Raw genomic sequence first — 17313 nt, forward strand, 5'->3', positions numbered from 1 at the left:
CACATGTGGGTTGCCAGGTCTGCATGGCAAAACCAGCTCAATGCATAAACTGAAAATATGCTCTTTCAAACCAAAGACACAGCTTGAAAAGTGCAACATCATGCCAGCCATTGCCACTTGTATTGTTGCATTTACAAAATATTATACATTACATTTTTAAAGCATCCACCCATCCATTATCTGTAACCACTTACCCTATGCATGGTTGTGGGCAAGCTGGAGCCTATCCTAGCTGACTATGAGCAAGAAGCAGGGTACACCCTGAACAAGATGCCAAATCATCCCAGGGCTGACACATAGAGGCAAACAACCATTCACACTCATACCTACAGTTAATTTAGAGCCAACAATTAGCCTAACCTGCATGTCTTTGGACTGTGGGGGAAACCCACACAGACACAGGGAGAACATGCAAACTCCACACAGAAAGGCCCCAATCAGCCACTGGGCTCGAACCCAGAACCTTCCTGCTGCAAGGCGACAGTGCTAACCACTACACCGCTGTGTTGCCCCAGTTTCAAAACAGTTTCTCTTAATAGTTCTTTCTCCAAGGTCTCAAACTCATCCCATATTATTACAATTATTAACAAAAATAAAGCTATGACTCAACCAATTCACTGACACACAATAGAAGGTAATACAGTCATAAAATAATTTATATAGATAATGTTTCAAATGCCTGGCGACTCGTCCAGGGTGTACCCCGCCTTTCGCCCGTAGTCAGCTGGGATAGGCTCCAGCTTGCCTGCGACCCTGTAGAAGGATAAAGCGGCTAGAGATAATGAGATGAGATGAGATGTTTCAAATGTACGGAAGTGTATTGCTGCCACACCAGAAAAACAAAAACTGTTCCGTATCATGTTATAATGTAAAAATTTTATTGTTATAACGGGATATTTTACATTTTATTGAGATATTTTCATGTCAGTATGGCACACAAATGTATCATTTTGCATTGTTATAACGATGCACTATTTATCTTGTTATAATGTGATAATTTATTGTTCTAACATAAAACATTTCATGTTGTAATGTGAGAACTTGTAATAGAATGAAACGTTTCATTTATATTGTTAGGATATTAGGTGAAATTCATTATTGAATGAGGAAATGGTGTACAGAGAATGGATAAACTGAGAGATATGGCTCATTTACACGATTTTATTAAGTTGTACTTCATGCTTGTGTTGAGAAATGTCAAGATTCTGCTGTTATTGAGCATGGTGGATGATATTCTAATAAGTATGCATAAGTTGAATAGCGCATTGTTATAACCAAAAAAGTTTCTTGTTATGACCTGATAAGTTTGTATGTCATAATTACATGAAAATATCTTGTAATCACAATAAACTAGGGCTTGACATTAACTTTTTAATCCACTTATCCAGTTGGACAAGCAGCAAAATTTTTCACTTGTCCTGACCATAACCTTTTTATTACTGTGTATTTACTAGTTCAATGAAAGGAAAGTGGTTAACAAAGTTTATCAAAAAGCAGGTATAGTTATAATAATCATTATGCTTTGATGATTTATAATTTTTCAATAAAACTCAAACTTTAACTGTAGCTATAAACAAAAACTATCTAATGCCCCGTTTATAGTGCGTGTTGTTAATTACCTGATCTGCAGTTTTAAAAGTTGGACAAAGTTAAATCTTGATTAAGTCAATAAAACTTGAAGTATAAATTAATTTAAAGAAATGAAACTGAAAGTAAACTAGTTGGACATGATCAGGGTGACAGAATCATGCTGTGAATGAAAACCATGAGTGAGTTCAGCATCTTCGTAAAATTACCACAAACTATTTTACAACATCTGCGATCATTAATGTATACCATACAAAAGAAAAATACAATGAATGTCCAAATGAAATGAAGATTCACCACAGATTTTTATTTTATTGAGGTATTTGATCACCATTTCTCCAATTTGGATGAATTCAAAGTCTAATAATCTATAATTAGATATTACGACGTGGTTATTTTTTACACACATACCTGCTGTACTCGGCTTCCCCGGAATTTCGTAGACAATAACATGGCCGGATCACTGAGGTAATTGAACTAGTTTTATTGGAACTTTATTGATGGAACTCTGGAATAAATACTATAAAAATGGTGATTTTCAAAAAATATTCAACTTGTCCCATCAGACAGGCAGATGCAGATTTGACTTATCCGGACTAAACGTGGTTGTCCTGGACAGTCGGACTACCATTAATGTTGAGCCCTGTAAACTTTTCACATTATAACATGATATTGACCCATTTTTCTTTTTCTCATGTGACAGCAATACACTTCCATACAAATGAGATCAAATTAAGGAGTATCCCTGTTTTGCAGGAAAAAACAGAGACAACTTTTTTGTTTTCTACTCCTCAGAAATGAAGACCAAGTAGCACTCAACACTAATGGCTTCGACAGGCATGCTTCCATCTCCAACAAGTCTAGCCCATCTTGTTACTAATCTGTATGCCTGAAATACCCTTAAAATATACTTTTAACAGAGAAAAACTATATCCAAAGATTGATTTGTTTGACCTTGACCTTGTTTGGTTCAATTTTAAAATATATTCATTTCATCTGCTGGTTACAATTCTGTAAAAACTCTACAAACTTTCCATGAATCAAAATTGCTGAGGTATAAGAGCAATAAAACACTTGAGAATGTGCTGTTAATATAGGTTGATTATTTTCCTATATCTGTACATCCCCACGTGTTTTATTCCTTACTTACCTAAACAATTTGCAAATAAAGAATTAAACATACTTTTTGTGCATGGTATGGTCTTTGGTATGGGCAGATATGAAGTCCACGTCATGCTATAAAGCCTAAGCTTCTTCTTATTTTGGCTGCTCTCGTACATTTGGGGTCACCACAGCAGATCTGTTCCGCATATTTGATTTGGCATAGGTTTTACACCGGATGCCCTTCCTGACGCAACCCTCCCCAATCTATCCGGGCTTGGGACCAGCACTAAGTATACACTGGCTTGTACGACCAAAGTGGCTGGGGATTTTACTTAATCTGCATATCTTTGAACTGTGGGGGAAAAATTGGAGCACCCAGAGGGAACCCAAAGAGACTCCACACTGAAAGGCCCTCATCAGCCATGAGGTTCAAACCTGGAACCTTCTTGCTATAAGGCGACAGTGCTAACCACTACACCACTGTACCACCATGTTATAAAGCTTAAGCATCAGAGAAGAATAGTAATTTCATTTGAATAATTCAAATGTCACTCAAGTAATATAATTGGGTGACTAGATATCATATAGTGATTTAAGGAGGAAAACATTGTTGCAGAGGAAAAAAATTACCAAATGAACACTGCCTTCAATATCTACATCCAAATAATATCCTTAAATACAACCCCAAATCATACAAAGTTGGGACGGGATATGGAAATTGAAATTAAAACAGAAAACAATGATTCGAAAATAATCTTTGACCTGTATTATGTTCAAAACAACACAGCAGCACATTATTTGATGTTTTGCCTCAAAAATGATCATTTTTCCAAAATAAACACTTATTTCAATTTTGATTCTTGCAACACATTTCAGAAAACATTGGGACAGTAAAACATTTATCACTAATGTTGCCATTCCTTCTCACAACACTTAAAAGATGTTTAGGGACTGAAGACACCAAATGATGAAGTGTTTCAAGTGTTATTTTGTCCCATTCTTCCTGCAAACAGGTCTTCAGGTGTGCAACACTATGGGGTTGTTGTTGTCATATTTTTTGTTTCAAATTTCGCCCCACACACACACACACACACACACACACACACACACACACACACACACACACACACACACATTCTCTATTGGGGACAGAGGGGACAGGCACCCTGTCCTTCCACAGCTATGCCTTTGTAATGTGTGCAGAATGTGTTTTTGCATTGTCTTGGTAAAATATCCCTGGAAAAGATGTCGTCATGAGGGCAGCATATGTTGCTCCAAAATCTCAATGTACTTTCCTGCGTTAATGCTGCGATCATAGGAGTGTAAGTTACCTTTGCCAAGAGTACTGACACAACCCCATACCATGACAGACCCTGGCTTTTGGACTTATTGCTGGTAACAGTCTGGATGATCCTTTATGTCTTTGGTCCAGACACATAGCATCCATTTCTTTCAAAAAAGACCTGTAATAGTGATTCATGTGACCACAACACATGTTTCCACTGTGTGATGGTCCATCCCAGATGCCTCAGAGCCCAGAGAAGTTGATGGTGCTTCTGGACACAGTTAACATAAGGCTTTCTTTTTGCACAGTAAAGTTTTAACTGACATTTGTGGATGTAACTCTGTATTGTAGTGCTTGACAAAGGTTTGCCAAAGTAATTCTGAGCCCATGTGGTTATATCAGCTATAGATGAATGATGGTTCTTGATGCAGTGCTGTCTGAGGGATCGGAGATCACAGGCGTTCAGCTTAGGCTTGTGCCCTTGCCCTTTATGCACCAAAATTCCTTCAAATTTCTTGAATCATTCAATGATATGATGCACCATAGAGGGTGAAATATCCAAATCCCTTCCTATCTTTCTTTGAGGAACATTGTTTTTAAACATTTCAATAATTTTCTCATGCTTTTGTTGACAAACTGGATATCCTCTGCCCATCTTTGCTCCTCAAAGACTAGGCCTTTCCTGGATACTGATTTTGTACCAAACTATGCTTACAATCACCTGCTGACATCACCTGTTTCAAATCACACAATTATTTAATTGTTTTACCTCATTACTAGCCCTAAATTGCACCTGTCCTAATTTTTTTTTTTTGGAATGTGTTGCAGACCTGAAATGCAGAAATGGATGTATATTAACAAATGAAATTATGTTGACCATAAAAAAACAAAAACAAACATGAAGTATCTTGGGTTCATTCTGTCTGCACTGAAGTACAAGTCAAAGTAGAAATCACTGCTTTCTTTTTTTCATTTGCACTTTCCATACCATCCCAACTTTTTCTGATTTGCGGTTGGAACTCTCCAGACTATTTGATCTCCAGGACAGGCATTTAATAATATTAAATCTCTTAGTGATATAGGGCCTTTAAAAAATTAAAAAAAGGAACAAAAAGGGGGAAGGGGGGATTAACATGAAGGCTACTAACTAAATGAGCAGTTAAATGATGCAGGCATTTCGAGAGAGACTGCCCTACATTGGAGTAGACAGTGGGGGTGTGGGTTTGCCTTAGCAGGGTCGATGGCTATTATTCAGCGAACACAAATATGGGAAAGCGCTGATGAACATAGACCTGAGTGCACTGGATACAGCAATAGATTACAGCACTCAGTAAGGATATTAAGGTCTCGGCTGATGTCCAACTGCATGGATGAGGACAATCCGCCCTTTACCCTCAGCTTGTTGCTGCACTAATACCTGAGACATTACAAACACTTTATCATCTGTAAACACAGTACAGCTAAACTCAGAGACCAATAATGAGATTACATTCACAAGCCAGAAACTAACATACTGAGATCTTTTCAGGATCAGGATCAGAATTAAACTTTAAAGAACCTTTTAACGTCCTTAGAATGATCAAGTTAGTTTTGTTGGGGTTTTTTAGACATTAAATTTGACCTTTCTTTAGCAGCAAAAAAACTATTTCCCTCTTTACATGGGGATAAACCCAACATATCTTTCAGCTATTAACTCAGCTATAAATATGACAGCTGTGTATCAGCAGCCAAAAACAAGAAAACTGCATTCATATTTATTTATTTATAAATTCATACATCTCATCTCATCTCATTATCTGGAGCCGCTTTATCCTGTTCTACAGGGTCGCAGGCAAGCTGGAGCCTATCCCAGCTGACTACAGGCGAAAGGCGGGGTACACCCTGGACAAGTCACCAGGTCATCACAGGGCTGACACATAGGCTACATCCACACGACAACGGCAACGAGATTTTTTTTTTAGCGGGTAAAAAAAAATATCGCGTCCACATGGGCAACGGATCAGTAAAATATCAGGTACATATGGCAACGCAACGCTTGCTGAAAACGATGCAATACACATGCCACACCTCTACGTGCGCTGTAAGACGGTCCCATCGGAGACACCAGAACAATAGAAGAAGTAGGATGCATGCGCATAAACCCGAGAGTACTGCTTGTTCTAGTCATGTGGTTGTGACGTCATCGTAAACAAATCCGTTCTACTCATCCAGACGACTTCGCAACGGCGCCATTGCCAGATTTTTCCACTTTGGAAACCGTTCTCAAAAAATATCGTTTTGGGGCACCCAAAACGCCGATGCTGTGTGGACGCCAGGCTGAAACGATAAACAATTTTATCGGATTCACCTGAATCCGTTGCCGTGTGGACAGGGCCATAGACACAGACAACCATTCACAATCACATTCACACCTACGGTCAATTTAGAGTCACCAGTTAACCTAACCTGCATGTCTTTGGACTGTGGGGGAAACCGGAGCACCCGGAGGAAACCCACGCAGACACGGGGAGAACATGCAAACTCCACACACAGAAAGGCCCTCGCCAGCCATGGGGCTTGAACCCGGACCTTCTTGCTGTGAGGCGACAGCGCTAACCACTACAACACCGTGCCGCCGAAATTCATACATATTTACTACAAATCATTTAAACAATTATGGAAGTAAGTTGGAGATCTACTGTTATTTGACAGTAGTAAACACAATTTAAACATAACCAAAAACCCTCACTCATATTGGAAATATTGAAACAATATATCCTTCCTTTCCTCCTCATGCTTTTCCTTGTTTCAGTTGTTTCAAAGTCATGGCCATAGTCAGACCGTTTACCGTAGCAAGATTAGACCCAATGATTTTACTGGTGTGACTATTTAGACTGGAGCAAAATACTAATCCACGTCCATAAAAAATGATATAATGTGGCTACTCCTATCTGTGTGTGACCTGAATCCCCATCGGACATAAAAAGCACACGTCTAAACAAGTGTTGTCTAGTAAGCTACAAAAAAGTCAGACCAAATGTAAAATTAGGCTACTTCTTATAAAGTATGCTTGTGTTACAAATTCAATGGCATGAGCTAATGGGAGCTAACAGTGAACTGAATAAATTCAATGATATGCCTCTAAATAGTGCATATTGTTATGTTTGCAATTTTTGTTCACTTGTTTGTTCTTTGTGGTCAGTGAGGTCCAGGAATAGTTTGTGTTTGTGTTAGCTAGCTACACTTACTTGTTTCTGCCTTACTCCTGGGGTGGCCATGCTATATGCTAGAGTGGCACTGGCCACCCTGGCCAGGTACAGTACAGTTGTGGTCAGAAGTTTATATACAGTGACATGAATGTCATCTTGGATATGAATGTCATGGCAATATTTGGGCTTTCAGTAATTTCTTTGAACTGTTCTTTTTCTGTGGCAGAACGATTGTACAGCATACATCTTTAATTAAAACACACACACTAGAATTTGGTGCACAAGTTTTAATTTTCTTTGGGTTTTCTGAAATCAACACACGGTCAAAATTATACATACAAGGTCAAAAATGTACATACACTCACTTAGATTATTAATTCAGAGGTGCTGAAACTTCCAAAATCTCTCTTATCTTGCCAAGGCCGAGGTCTCTTAACTTCCTGTTTGTGATCATGATTGACTACAGCTGGTAGCTTCTCTGTGCCTTCATAAAAAGGGTTTGTTTACAGCACTCATTGGATTGACCAACACACAGTAAAACGGGAAAGTCCAAGGAGCACAGTGCAGATCTGAGAAAGAGGATCACAAATATACACAACTTCGCAGTGTATCTTGGAGCCATTTCTAAACAACTGCAAATTCTAAGATCAGTTCAAACAACTATATCCATGTTATTGTGAAGTGTAGTCACTTTGCCAAGCCACTTTGCTTCAAGAAAACCCAAACTGTCACCCTCAGCTGAAAGGAAATTGGTTTGGATGGTCAGGAACAACCTGGGAACCACCATGGCACAGCCCTGCCATGAACTGGAAGCTGATGAATCACCGTCTGCAGTTCAGATCACCATGGACTAAGAGGCTGCTATCCAAGAAATAACCCCTGCTCCAAAAGTGACACCTTCAAGCTTAACTAAAGTTTGAAGCTAACCACACAGACAAAGAAAAAGCCTTCTGGAGGAAAGCTGTATGGTCACATGAGACAAAGATTAAGTTGTTTAGCCACAATGACCACCATGTACAGAGGGACACTGTACCAGCTGGTGGTGGTAAGATCATCATGCTCTGGGGCTGTTTTGCTGCCAATGGAACTGGATGGAATAATGAAGAAGGAGGACTACCTCAGAATTCTTTAGCATAAACCATCAGAAACTTGAACACAACTTGGGAGTTACAACAGGACAGTGAACGCGAACATGCATCAGAGCTGGTTGTGGAGGATAAAGCAGGCTAACATTAAGCTTAAAACAAGTCCTGACTTCAACCCTATTGAAAATATATGGACCGTGCTTATAAGTCGAGTCCATGCCAAGAAAAAAAAATTAATTGAACTCTACCAATTCTACCATGAAGAGTCATAAAATATCCAACCAGAATTCTGCCAGAAGCTTGTTCAGGTTAAACAAAAATGTTTGGTCAAGGTGAATCTTGCAATGAGACATTTTACCCAAATATTAGGTGTGCTGTATGTATATTTTTGACCCTGTGTTGATTTCAGAAAACCCAAAGAAAGTTAAAACTTGTGCACCAAATTTGTGTTTTTTAAATTAAAGCTATATGCTGTACAATCATTCTGCCACAGAAAAAGAACAGTTCAAATAAATTACTGAAAGCCCAAATATTGCCATGACATTCATATCCAAGATGATATTCATGTCACTGTATGTAAACTTCTGAGCACAACTGTATACCCATGTTCAAAGTCTTTGTGCCTTCCAGGAAAATCAGACATAAATCTCTTTGATTACAAACACAAATGTTATACGGAGAGTTTAAAATCTGACATTTCAAAGTAATTTCAATTCCTTCATATAGCTGATACTTCTAAGGGTTAAAGAAACAAGCAGTCTGTCCAAAAATTAAATGTACATAACTTTTTTTTTTGAATCTCAGAATCAAACAATCAATCAGAATCAAATGTTTGTTTGTTTGTTTGTTTGTTTGTTTGTTTTAACGCTACATGGCAAAATATGCTTAGCAAGAAAAGCACGTTGATGTTATAGATGCTGGCTTAACTTCAGGAATACTGCAGGCACACATCTCAAACATGATTTGTTTGTGAATTCACTTGTGCATTTCACAGTTAAATATGGTTTCAATGATTTTAAACTAATGCCATGTGCCTTACTTGTTAGAATAACTAGCTTTGTGGCTCCAGTGTAAAAGTATAAAGGAAAAACTTCAGCTGCCAAACTTGGCAGATGTCTTGGCTGATAGACTACATTTGGAATGAAGGGAATATTGCTTAAATTTCATTTTTTGGCCAAACTCTCGTTTTAAGATTTGTTGAGATTCAAACAAATATTTCTATTCACAAAGGAACAATTATTTTAGGCAAGAGCAAATCCATCCTTATAAAGCCTCATGACTGCACACAGCTGAGGTTGGGAACTGAACAGGGACAGGAAGGCAGAAAAACACAAGGCATTCCTAATAACATGATGCTTTTTTTGGTTTGATCTTTCACATTGTAGCAACACCTCCGGTTTATATTTAGCCAGTTAGAATTAATCATGTGAGTTAGAACAGCTGTGTATTGCTGTGCTCCCCTAGCTCATGGCAGAACTGGGTACACTGATGGGCTAAATAACCTCTTAGCACACCTCATATTTTATCCCTTCCTCACTACATGACCTTACAGACTCCAGACCACCAAACTGAACCGCTTCTGGGTGTTCCCTCTCCTCGGAGAACTCAAAAATTTAACTGCACATTATTCATTGCATATTATTATAATAATTATTATTATTTTTAGTTTGAACTGAAAGAGCAGGGTCATTTCTATCTAGTGCTATAAACAATATCTTAGGGTCCCACAGCAACCTGTATATAGACATACAGGTTAATGATTGGCTAATGATTTAATCATTTGTTTGCTGAATGATATATACATGTTTCAGAGCAATATGCTGCCATCCAGACAAAATCTTTTTTAGGGAAGGCCTTCCTTCTTTCAGCAAGAAAATGCCAAACCACTTTCTGCACGTATTAAAACAGCATGGCTCCATAGTAAAAGAGTCCAGGTGTTAAACTGGCCTGCCTGCAGTCCAGACCTGTATCCCATTTAAAACATTTGGTGCATTATGAAGTGCAAAATATGACAAAGGAGACCCCAAATTGTTGAGCAACTGAAATTATATATCAGGCAAGAATGGGACAACATTTCTCTTTCAAAACTACAGCAACTGGTCTCCTCAGGTCCCCAAAGTTTACAGTGTTGTTAAAAATAGAGCTGATGCAACACAGTGGTAAACATGCCCCTGTCCCAACTTTTTTGAAATGTGTTACTGACATCAAATTCAAAATGAGCATATAATATGAGCATTTAATATGTGCAGAAAGCGGTTTGGCATTTTCTTGCTGAAAGAAGGAAGGCCTTCCCTAAAAACGATTTTGGTGGTGCTTGAAAGCTTGTGAACCCTTTAGAATGTTCTATATTTCTGCATAAATATGACCTAAAACATTATCAGATTTTCACACAAATCCTAAAAATAGATCAAGAGAACCCAGTTAAACAAATGAGACACAAATATTATACTTGGTCATTTATTTATTGAGGAAAATGATCCAATATTACATATCTGTGAGTGGCAAAAGTATGTGAACCTCTAGGATTAGCAGTTCATTTGAAGGTGAAATTAGAGTCTGGTGTTTTCAATCAATGGGATGACAATCAGGTGTGAGTGGGCACCCTGTTTTATCTAAAGAACAGGGATCTATCAAAGTCTGATCTTCACAACACATGTTTGTGGAAGTGTATCATGGCACGAGCAAAGTAGATTTCTGAGGACCTCAGAAAAAATGTTGTTGATGCTCATCAGGCTGGAAAAGGTTACAAAACCATCTCTAAAGAGCTTGGACTCCACCAATCCACAGTCAGACAGATTGTGTACAAATGGAGGAAATTCAAGACCATTGTTACCCTCCCCAGGAGTGGTCGACCAACAAAGATCACTCCAAGAGCAAGGCGTGTAATAGTCAGCAAGGTCACAAAGGACCCCAGGGTAACTTCTAAGCAACTGAAGGCCTCTCTTACATTGGCTAATGTTAATGTTCATGAATCCACCATCAGGAGAACACTGAACAACAGTGGTGTGCATGGCAGGGTTGCAAGGAGAAAGCCACTGCTCTCCAAAAGAACATTGCTGCTCGTCTGCAGTTTGCTAAATATCACGTGGACAAACCAGAAGGCTATTGGAAAATATTTTGTGGACGGATGAGACCAAAATAGATCTTTTTGGTTTAAGTGAGAAGCGTTATGTTTGGAGAAAGGAAAACACTGCATTCCAGCATAAGAACCTTATCCCATCTGTGAAACATGGTGGTGGTAGTATCATGGTTTGGGCCTGTTTTGCTGCATCTGGGCCAGGATGGCTTGCCATCATTGATGGAACAATGAATTCTGAATTATACCAGCGAATTCTAAAGGAAAATGTCAGGACATCTGTCCATGAACTGAATCTCAAGAGAAGGTGGGTCATGCGGCAAGACAACGACCCTAAGTCGTTCTACCAAAGAATGGCTAAAGAAGAATAAAGTTAATGCTTTGGAATGACCAAGTCAAAGTCCTGACTTTAATCCAATCAAAATGTTGGGGAAGGACCTGAAGCGAGCAATTCATGTGAGGAATGGCCTAAAATTCCTCCAAGCCGGTGTGCAGGACTGATCAATAGTTACCGGAAACGTTTAGCTGCAGTTATTGCTGCACAGGGGGGTCACACCAGATACTGAAAGCAAAGGTTCACATACTTTTGCCACTCACAGATATGTAATATTGGATCATTTTCCTCAATAAATAAATGACCAAGTATAGAATTTTTGTCTCATTTGTTTAACTGGGTTCTCTTTATCGACTTTTAGGACTTGTGTGAAAATCTGATGATGTTTTAGGTCATATTTATGCAGAAATATAGAAAATTCTAAAGGGTTCACAAACTTTCAAGCACCACTGTATTTTTCAAAAAACAATAAAATTTCTCACTTTCAACATGTGATATGTTGTCTTTGTACTATTTTCAATTAAATATAGGGTTTCCGTGATTCACAAATTATCGCATTCTGTTTTTACTTACAATTATTGGGTTTATATATCTCTCATCTCATCTCATTATCTGTAGTCGCTTTATCCTGTTCTACAGGGTCGCAGGCAAGCTGGAGCCTATCCCAGCTGACTACGGGTGAAAGGCGGGGTACACCCTGGACAAGTCGCCAGGTCATCACAGGGCTGACACAGACACAGACAACCATTCACACTTACGGTCAATTTAGAGTCACCAGTTAACCTAACCTGCATGTCTTTGGACTGTGGGGGAAACCGGAGCACCCAGAGGAAACCCACATGGACACGGGGAGAACATGCAAACTCCACATAGAAAGGCCCTTGCCGGCCACGGGGCTCGAACCCGAACCTTCTTGCTGTGAGGCGGCAGTGCTAACCACTACACCACCGTGCCTCCCCGGGATATATATATATATATATATATATATATATATATATATATATATTCCTGCGTAGGGTCTCAGGCAAGCTGGAGCCTATCCCAGCTGACTATGGGCGAGAGGCGGGGTACACCCTGGACAAGTCAGCAGGTCTGACACAGAGACAAACAACCATTCACACTCACATTCACACCTATGGTCAATTTAGAGCCAACAATTAGCCTAACCTGCATGTCTTTGGACTGTGGGGGAAACCGGAGCACCCGGAGGAAACCCACACAGACACGGTGAGAACATGCAAACTCCACACAGAAAGACCCCCATCAGCCGCTGGGCTCGAACCCAGAACCTTCTTGCTGTGAGGCGACAGTGCTAACCATTACATCACTGTGCCACCCCCAGTTATTACATATCAGCTGTAAAATAGTAAAAGGTTACACTTTAAAAGCTGGTCTCTAAAATGTAATTATTCTTAATATGTATGGTTGCAATAAATAACCCAATACTGTTTACTAAAGTTACTACATGCTCTTTGATAGTGGTTCTCAACTGCTCTTGCCTCAAGACCCACATGTTCCTTCCATGTCCCTGGTTCAATCTTGAGCTCACAGTTCTGCCTGTACAGAGTTTTGCATGTTCTCCTCATGTCCATGTGGGTTTCTTCTGGGATCTTTGGTTTCCTCTCATCTTCTGAAAATTACTAAGTAGCCCCTAGGTGTGAATATGTCTTTATGGTGCTCAATAATGGCCTGGTAGCCCATGTAGTGTGTATTGCCACCTTTCTTTCCAGTACTTCAGGGACTGAATCTGGATCCACTGTGACCATGACTGGGATAAAGCAGTAACTTAAAATGAATGAGTTTTGAAAAACCACACAAAAAGTGAGAGTCAAGACATTTCCACTTCCTGCAACTCACTTCTGGGTCACTTCCTGGTTTGACGCAATATATCTTCACTGTTGCATTCTGGTAAATCAATGGTTTTCTGGATAATTTAATACAACACCTAGACAGTAGGTCTACGCATTACTGTTCATCACCATTATCTCAGACACAAGCTGTAAAAGGGACATGATGGATGCCTTTAAAAATGAAAGTCCACTGCTGAACGATATGTAATTTAAAAGTAATAAAAAGTTTGATGGAGAAGTACACCACACCTGCAACCCATTCTGTCCCTGCTCATGACCCAGTGAAGACAACCACCGGTCTGTGACATGTAATAACACAGATAAAATAACAGTGTGTCAGGCTCATGCATTCATGCTCACTCACTGAGCTAGCATTTCAGCACTGATAAAAGTGTTAGACTGAATGTTGAATTTCGCTCCTTGACTCTAAAGTCTGTGATTAATGTTGATTTTTTTTTCTAGAAATATCCATTTTGTACTTTTAAAGTTCTTAAGAGGCCTCTGTTGACAAAAAATATGTCTCTTATCAACTAGAGACGCCTTCAGTGTCTGGGTCTAAGGATGTACGGTTTGTTCTTAAAAGTTATTATGGCTTTAGTGTTTTAGGTTTACCAAAGGTTTACTGTGACCTCTGTAGTCATTTCGTCAGTCAGCAAGGAGGCACTTAATGTCAGATTACAAAGCAAATTGATATTGACTTAGACGTAGCTTATTTGTTGAGTGGATGGCAGGAGATATGGTTTATTTGTGCATTTTATAAAGACGGAGCCTTTTTTCTCAGCCTGGGATGCTGTCCGGTTTACCCAATATTCCCTGCTGAATTTCTAATATTTTTATTTCCCATATACAGTTGTGGGGCGGTACGGTGGTGTAGTGGTTAGCGCTGTCGCCTCACAGCAAGAAGGTCCTGGGTTCGAGCCCCGGGGCCGGCGAGGGCCTTTCTGTGAGGAGTTTGCATGTTCTTCCCGTGTCCGCGTGGGTTTCCTCCGGGTGCTCCGGTTTCCCCCACAGTCCAAAGACATGCAGGTTAGGTTAACTGGTGACTCTAAATTGACCGTAGGTGTGAATGTGAGTGTGAATGGTTGTCTGTGTCTATGTGACAGCCCTGTGATGACCTGGCGACTTGTCCAGGGTGTACCCCGCCTTTCGCCCGTAGTCAGCTGGGATAGGCTCCAGCTTGCCTGCGACCCTGTAGAAGGATAAAGCGGCTAGAGATAATGAGATGAGATATACAGTTGTGGTCAGAAGTTTACATACAGTGTTTACATACAGTGTGGTCAGAAGTTTACATACATCTTGGATATGAATGTTATGGCAATATTTGGGTTTTCAGTAATTTCTTTGAACTGTTCTTTTTCTGTGGCAGAATGTACAGCATACAGCTTTAATAAAAAAACAGACTAGAATTTGGTGGACAAGTTTTAATTTTCTTTGGGCTTTCTGAAATGAACACAGGGTTAAAATTATACATACAGGGTCAAAAATATACATACAGCACACCTAATATTTGGGTAAAATGTATCTCTGCAAGATTCACCTTGACCAAACATTTTTGTTTACTATGAACAAGCTTCTGGCAGAATTCTGGTTGGATATTTCACAACACTTCATGGTAGAATTGGTAGAGTTCAATTAATTTTTTTTTCTTGGCATGGACTCGACTTATAAGCACGGTCCATATATTTTCAATAGGGTTGAAATCAGGACTTGTTTTAAGCTTAATGTTAGCCTGCTTTATCCTCCACAGTCAGCTCTGATGCGTGTTTGGGTTCATTGTTCTGTTGTAAGTCCCAAGTCATGTTCAAGTTTCTGATGGTTTATGCTGAAGAATTCTGAAGTAGTCCTCTTTCTTCATTATTCCATCCACTTTGTGCAATGAAACAGTTCCATTGGCAGCAAAACAGCCCCAGAGCATGATCCTACCACCACCAGCTGGTACAGTGTCCCTCTGTACACGGTGGTCATTGTGGCCAAACAACTCAATCTTTGTCTTATGTGACCATACAGCTTTCCTCCAGAAGGCTTTTTCTTTGTCCGTATGGTCAGCTTCAAACTTTAGTTAAGCTTGAAGGTGTCAATTTTGGAGCAGGGGGTTATTTCTTGGATAGCAGCCTCTAAGTCCATGGTGACCTGACCTGTAGACAGTGATCCATCAGCTTCCAGTTCATGGCAGGGCTGTACCATGGTGGTTCCCAGGTTGTTCCTGACCATCCAAACCAACTTCATTTCAGCTGAGGGTGACAGTTTGGGTTTTCTTGAAGCAAAGTGGCTTGGCAAAGTGACTACACCTCACAATAACTTGGATACAATTGTTTTAACTGATCTTGGAATTTTCAGTTGTTTAGAAATGGCTCCAAGAGACATTTCGGAGCTGTGTATATCTGCGATCCTCTTTCTCAGATCTGCACTGTGCTCCTTGGACTTTCCCATTTTACTGTGTGTTGGTCAATCCAATGAGTGCTGTAAACAAACCCTTTTTATGAAGGCACAGAGAAGCTACCAGCTGTAGTCAATCATAATCACTAACAGGAAGTTAAGTGACCTTGGCCTTGGCAAGATAAGAGACATTTTGGAAGTTTCAACACCTCTGAATTAATAATCTGAGCATATGTATATTTTTGACCCTACATGTATAATTTTGACCCTGTGTTGATTTCAGAAAACCCAAAGAAAATTAAAACTTGTGCAACAAATTCTAGTGTTTTTTTTTATTAAAGCTGTATGCTGTACAATCATTCTGCCACAGAAAAAGAACAGTTCAAAGAAATTACTGAAAGCCCAAATATTGCCATGACATTCATATCCAAGATGACATTCATGTCACTGTATGTAAACTTCTGACCACAACTGTATTCTTCTTCTACAATTATCGTCTTTTATTTGCCTTTTCTGTCTTTTATCATAAAATGTTTTGTTGGCCAAGTCTTACCAGACTGATTTATTTTTAAATATCCAAGCAACATTAGAAACTTGAATATCATAAGATAATAAGGTAGTATGATTGAAAATATCAACCAGTTCACAAGTTAAAGGATATGGGACATGGATTTTTACCTGGGCATAATTATGTATAAAGGACATAAGAAATGCCATCTAAATCACTGCAGGGTGTCAAAAATGTGAAAATCATCACATTATTCAAGTTTTTCTATACATCAGTGTAAAACAAGGATTCATTAATGAGCTAGGTGGTCACATGACCCGTGACGTCACAAAAACTTTCCAAGGAGCCAGCGCTTGGGAATCTAATGTAAACAGGTTACCGAAATGGACACCATCGACAGTGATATTCCCGATGTTTCACAGAGATGTGAAGTTAGACCCTATCAATTCGAACCGATAGCTGGAAATTCACATGAACATAGATCTTGTCTTTACTCTGACGGGTCAGATGATTCTGAGAGTGAGAGTTCATTCAATCCCCATGAAACTGAAAGCGGTCGGCTGGATAACACTTCCTGGTAAGTTAAAAACAATTCTGCTCAAAGGCTAATGATCTGTTGAAAGAAGTATTATTTTTGTATCATACATTGAAAGTTCATCATAGATCTAGCTAAAGTCCGTTGCAAGCTAGTTTTTTTTTTTTTGCTGATATTTTTCGAGATTGATTGAGATAGAATGCTTCCAGAGTCCGAGATGAAAACATTCAAAATGGCGAAACGAGTCAGAATTATGATAATCAATAATTGATACACCCAAAATTATAATACTAATCCTTACCTCGGCTTTCAGTCGCTTAGCGCAGAGGTCTTCAACAGGGGGGTCGCGAAATCGCACCAGATCACTCATATCAACAAAAATATT

At 39.3% G+C, this 17313-nt stretch overlaps 1 protein-coding gene across 4 annotated transcripts in view; it reads right to left on the bottom strand.

The window, feature by feature from the left end:
* nectin1a (nectin cell adhesion molecule 1a) overlaps positions 1-17313 on the bottom strand; it is a 99008-nt gene that overhangs the window by 43586 nt on the left and 38109 nt on the right. The gene's annotated exons all lie outside the window — the stretch shown is intronic.

The sequence above is a fragment of the Neoarius graeffei genome, chromosome 12 (assembly GCF_027579695.1).
Source record: "Neoarius graeffei isolate fNeoGra1 chromosome 12, fNeoGra1.pri, whole genome shotgun sequence".
Taxonomy (NCBI): domain Eukaryota; kingdom Metazoa; phylum Chordata; class Actinopteri; order Siluriformes; family Ariidae; genus Neoarius; species Neoarius graeffei.